Source organism: Hydra vulgaris, chromosome 01, assembly GCF_038396675.1.
Source record: "Hydra vulgaris chromosome 01, alternate assembly HydraT2T_AEP".
Classification (NCBI taxonomy): domain Eukaryota; kingdom Metazoa; phylum Cnidaria; class Hydrozoa; order Anthoathecata; family Hydridae; genus Hydra; species Hydra vulgaris.
The window spans coordinates 31,377,005-31,383,110 of record NC_088920.1 but is presented as its reverse complement, the minus strand read 5'-3'; the positions used below and the strand labels follow the sequence as shown (position 1 = coordinate 31,383,110).

At 25.9% G+C, this 6,106-nt stretch overlaps 1 long non-coding RNA gene across 1 annotated transcript; it reads left to right on the top strand.

Moving 5' to 3' along the window:
- Positions 1–813: 813 nt before the first annotated feature.
- LOC136075283 (uncharacterized) lies at positions 814–4,310 on the top strand. Its single transcript, XR_010635803.1, has 5 exons — positions 814–983; positions 1,707–2,753; positions 3,416–3,574; positions 3,878–3,940; positions 4,026–4,310. It is a non-coding gene; the product is annotated as an uncharacterized LOC136075283 (long non-coding RNA).
- Positions 4,311–6,106: the final 1,796 nt, after the last annotated feature.

Here is a 6,106-nt window from a genome sequence, read left to right as displayed (position 1 = left end):
TGAAACTCAGATTAAATTCATACTTTCTGAACGAAGAACTGTAAAGTTTGTAAACATAGAAATATTCTAACAAAAGTTCTAATTATTTGCTAATATAAAAGTTTTCCAACAAATATTTGAACCATTTGTTAAACAATAAGATTATGTTTTTTAATAACTAATAATTGAATTTACTTACCTTAATTCTTTATTGCACCTTTTTTGGTACCGCACGTGGCATACTGAAATATAACTTACACGTAACGACAGAATATTTATACAAAAATAATTATTTAAACCATCAACTAGTAAAAATTACTGATGAAAGTGCTGAGGATGGTTCAAAAGTCAATTCAACACAAAATTGAACAAACTTTAAAATGTGCATTAGAGGCTCTATTATAGAGCAGGGCCAACGACGCCGGGAGAAAAAGGTCAAGGAGCTACGGGACCTCCACCAACTTTTTTAAAACATTTTTTTTCGTTTTTATCAGAGTTTCTAGATTTAGAAGACTTTTTTAGAAATTGATGATTCCCAGTAGGCACGCAACGTTTTATTCACGTTTCAATCACGTGTATTTTAGGTGACTTCGTCCAGGTTACTATTTTACGTGAAAGTCACGTGAAAGTTACGTGCCAAAATATCTCGTCTTTCGGAACTTTTTTTATTCTCAAAAAAAACTGGCATAAGAAATATGAAATAATATTTTTTATTATATTAATTATTTTTTTATAGTATAGTTTTTGTATTCATTATATTAGTTATAATTATTTACTTCTATGATAATATAATTAATTTTTATTGTAGTATTATCATAATTAAAAAAAGAAATTGGTCTATATAATATCTTTTAACGCAATGCATTTAAAACAGAACTAAAAAGAACAATATATTTTAAGTTGTAATATCTAATATCTAAATTATATCAAATTAAGTTAAATAAATTAGTACCCTATTTGACGTCCCTATTTGCCACACAAATAAGATTAAACTCAAATACAAGGTATGCTTTTTTTCTATTTTATGATATATATTTTAGACTGGCGAATTTGTCCATTTTGCTTACTCAATTTAGTACGAAATAAGTTATGTTATAACGAATTTAATATTAAATTAAGTAAGCTACATGGACAAATTATAAGTTCTAGCAGAACTTTTTCTTGATTCTTGAGCAATAATAATGTCTCTAGAACTTCTGCATACATTATTACTCAAGAGTCGTTTAGATAAAAACCCAAAATAGATTTTCTTTCTTTATTTGGTTTTTATCATTAAGGTTAAAGAATTTATCCAAGATAATATCAATAAATAAATGTGTTATGTTATTTATTATTGATATATGTATATATTGTTATTAAATACTTTATCTTTTTATAATATATGACATCTTGATCTCGTGCTTTACTTGTTAAAAAGGGTTAATACTTATTTATTTCCTTTTTTAATATTATTTAAATATTATATGATTAATATATATATATTCGAGTTATATGAAATTATTATTATATATATTATATGACTTTTATTACTATTGTTATTATGTACAATATAAAACAGGTTATTAACGCGGATTTGTTCGATGTTTTCCCAACAAAAACATAATTATGATGCTATTGTATTTAAAACTGCATTTTACTTATCTTTCAATGTTGACGACCTTCCAATATGTAAAGCAAGTTTCTCTCAAGTATAGCATTGCTTTTTTAAAAATTGTTTAATGATTTAGATCAAAGTAATAGCAACGCCAGAAAATCTTGTTGCCAAAACAGTTGGTGACTTACCATGTAAGATTTGTGTTAAAAATTTGTGATTTAAGATGATTATTTAATATTCATATTATTATTTAAGTTTTTATTTGATTCTTTTGAGCTAAATTTGGTGTTGTGAGCTGTTATTGGAGAAAATATCGACTTATTCATTAGATAAAGTTTGATGGCTGCTCTTACCCCGTTTCCTTCTTCATGTTTCAATCATGTATATTTTAGGTGACCTTGTCCAGTTGACAATTTTACTTGATTAAAACGTGAATGTTACGTTGCCAAAATATTGTGTATTTTGGAACTTTTTTTATTCATAATAAAAACCTGTGGTTAGAAACTTGGAAAGATATTCTTTATTTTATTTACTATTTTTTTATAATTTAGTTTCAGGGATTATTCGGAATATTCCCGGAATACCAGATATTTTTCTGAAATTTATCTTTTTCCAAATATCTGAAAAGTTTTCCATACATACAACTTATATTACAACATATAACAAGTATATATTATTCATCTATTTGTTTTTATGTTGTTTTAAGTCATCATTCATACAAAAATTAAGAAAAGTTTTTAAAAAATTGAGAAGCAACTTGGCCGAATGCAAAATTAAGGGAAAAATGAGGGGGTAAATATTCTGAATTTTTTCAGGATATTCTCCGTAAATTTTTTCCGGATATTTTAAATATAATGATTACATGAAATATGTAGTTTATATATTCATTATTGTAATTACTTTTTATTTTACTTTTATAATAATGTAATTATTTTGCATTGTAATTTTATAATAATTAATTTAAAAAGTAGGGCTTAAGATATCTTATAACGTCACAATGCATTTTTGACAAAAATAAAATGTCACATATATAATATTTTATCCAAATATATTATCTTATAACTAAGTTTTATCGATTTAGGTTTAATAAATATATTATAAAGCTTAGTTCAAAATTGTGTAACGTTATGGCAGATAATTCTCATATTGCAACACACAAAAGATCAAACCCTACTACAAGGTATACTTTTTTTTCTACCATATTGTATATTATTTTAGACTGTCAAACTTGTCAATGTAATTAATTTGATAATAAATAAGTTATTATAACTTATTTAATATTAAATTTATTAAGCCACATGACAAATGATAATTTCTGCATAAAATATTATTGACTAGGAAGACCCAATGGTATTGTTATGTTATTGCCTAGGAATATCATTCTGTAGTACGACCCAATAACCTTTTAACTTTTAAAGTTTGAGAAATTTCACTTTTCCCTCTCTTTGTCTTCTTTTGTAACTCTGCACTCTTGCACTCTGTAGTAAGAATTTGATTTAATTCATATCTTGTTGGAGAATGCAACTTGATTCTGAGTTGAATTTTCAGCACTCTGAATTTATTGGTGACCTAATTTGACAATACTTTATTATACATATTTTTAGTTTTATACTTAATATATTATATATAATTAGGGGTAGATGAGGCTCCTTAGCCGTGGTGAATGTTTCCACAGCAAAAGGAGCCTCAAGGTGAAAATCTGACCATGGATAAGGAAAATCATAATATAAAATCCCCACTATAATGCTTTGTGGTTATGTGATAACTATTACATTTTTATAAATTGTTTTAATTTTTGTGTGCATTCTAAAATGACATTTAATGCTGTTCAAAACTTTGTAGATTACTCATTTAAAGCAACTTTGTGGGCTGTCACCTTTGCATCTAGTGAGTTAATGTATGAACAAGTTAATGCAGAAAAAGATGCAAATATAAGAAGATGGAAAACAAAGAAAACAAAATATCATGTTATCACATAGTACACAGATGTTATCACATAAGGTGAGTACAGGTCTTTTTCTAATCACGCCCATCAGTTATTAACTTTATATAGATATAGATATAGATAAATCTATAGATAGATATTAGATATAGATATATATAGATAAAAAATATTTTTTTAAACTTGTATTTTTTATTATGTATTTCTTTTTTTTTAATCATCTGTCGACTTTTTTGTTACATCTTTTTATTAAATACTTTTTTACTTTTTTAGCAATCAGAGTATAAAATTAGAAGGCAAATGACTTTTATTTTTTTACACTGTATGTAGTATTGTTTTCTTAAAATTATTTAATGATTTAGATAAAAGAAAACAAATAACACACTAGAAAATCTTGTTGCCAAAAGTAGTTAGCAACTCTCAAAGTAAGATTTGTTTTAAAAGTTTGTGATTTAAGATAATTATTAAATAATCATATTATTATTTAAGATTTTATTCGTTTCTTTTCAGCTAAATCTGATTCATTAGATAAAGTTTGATGCGTGCTCTTATTGAAGAAAATATCGACTGATTCGTTAGATTATGTTTGAAGCGTGCTTTTATGGGAGAATTGATATATAAGTTTGAAGCGTGCTCTTCGTAAGTTGCAGATCTACGACTTCGTACTTATTACTTATTGGATATAAGGAGGATATTTTAACAAAAGTGCAGCTTTTATTACAAATTAAAAAATTTTATGTCAAGAACTAATATACTGACTAATAAAACCATGTATTTTAATACGTATTAAATATTTCCTCGACGTTGAGTTTTTTTTCTTTACACGAATCCAAACATTTATAATTGTAATTATAAAGCATAATTATTGCTTAAATATTACGTGCCAAAATTAACGTAAAAAGCACGTCTTTTGGACAGTTTATGGGGACCAAAAAGTCACCTAAATATCACGTGCCAAAAGTAACGTGAAAAACACGTCCATAAATCACGTGAATTGGTCATTTCATGGGGACCAAAAAGTCACCTAAAATATCACGTGCCAAAAGTAACGTGAAAAACACGTCCATAAATCACGTGAATTGGTCATTTCATGGGGACCAAAAAGTCACCTAATTGTCACGTGCCAAAATAACGTGAAATTCACGTTTTTGTCACGTCGCTGTGCCTACTGGGTTGTGCCCATCCACTTTAAAACCCATGTCGTATGTTTTGTAGAGTACTGGAACGCAAAAGAACAAAGAGACATTTAAAATGAGTCTTGAAGAAAAAATTCGTAAGGGAAAATCATTTAAATGAATTTAAACAATTTTTTTTAATCTTACTAAACGGATAAAATAAAATTTTTTTTTAAAAAAAACCATGTTGATAGGATTATAAAATAAATAAAAATAAAAAAATACTATAATATTATAAAATAAATACAAAATAAGAATTAAATATTTGATACAGTATATATCAAATATTTAATTCTTATTTTAAGTAAAGAAGGCATGAACTTCCTTGTTAGATTAATTAATTACTTTAAAAAAAAAAAAGTAATTGTAGACGATTATAGATTATTGTGGAGATTTTTCAAGTATAAACTTTAAATTATTTGCTTATTCTTCTGTAGACATATGATGTCGTTTTTTCGTATTTTAATTAACAGTTATGGTTTTAAATGGAGTGAATCTTTGAGGCAATGATCTTCTTGTATCCTTAAAATGAATCTCAGTCTTCAATCGTTTTTGGCGTTTAACAGATCTTTCTCTTTTTCTATATCGTTGTTGAGATCTGATTCTCAAGTAAAAATACCTTGTAACAAGCTAAGAACAAATTTTTAAACCTTCCAAACCCATGATACCTACTTTATTTCTGTTAAAAAAATATAGCCAGTTTTTTTAAAACTATATTTGCAAGAATAATGCAAACATTCAAGTTCTTTGATGCGAATTTATGAATTGCTGTGCAGTAATCTTTTTTAATTTTAATTTTACAAAGATAACTTATTGTTGACTTCATTAAAGACAACTACAATAACAAACACTAATAAAGAAAACTTTGATAAAACTTGTCAACTACTGGAAGTTTCTGAAGAAGTTTATTAAAACTTGTTGCTTCTTGCCGCAATGTATTTCATTTTAATTGGATCGGAATTTAGTTCACAAAATTAACTGTAAATACTTTATAAATAACTTAAGTAAAAGGAGTTTTTTACACTATATAAAACTCATTTTTGTTTCAACGCAAAATTTTGTTCATTCAAAATTTATCAAATCAAATTTTAGATTGCATACATTTAAGCATAAAGGCGAGTAGCTTTACACGCAAAGAATTCTACATAAATATATTTTTTTTATTATCTTAAAGTTTTTTTTATCTTAAAATATTACAAATAGAAGTACAAGGCCAACCACCAAGAATTACAAAAACTGAATTGCTTTTAAACATTCTTAAAAAAAAATTATTGAATAATTATTGAACAAACAAAAAAAAGTAGCCTCCCTCCCCGTCCCCCGTTGTAAACCTAATAATGGTTAAGATTCCTTTATTTTCAAAAAATATATAAAAGTAAGCATCATAGTCGTGTTAAAAACTCAATATTTTATTTA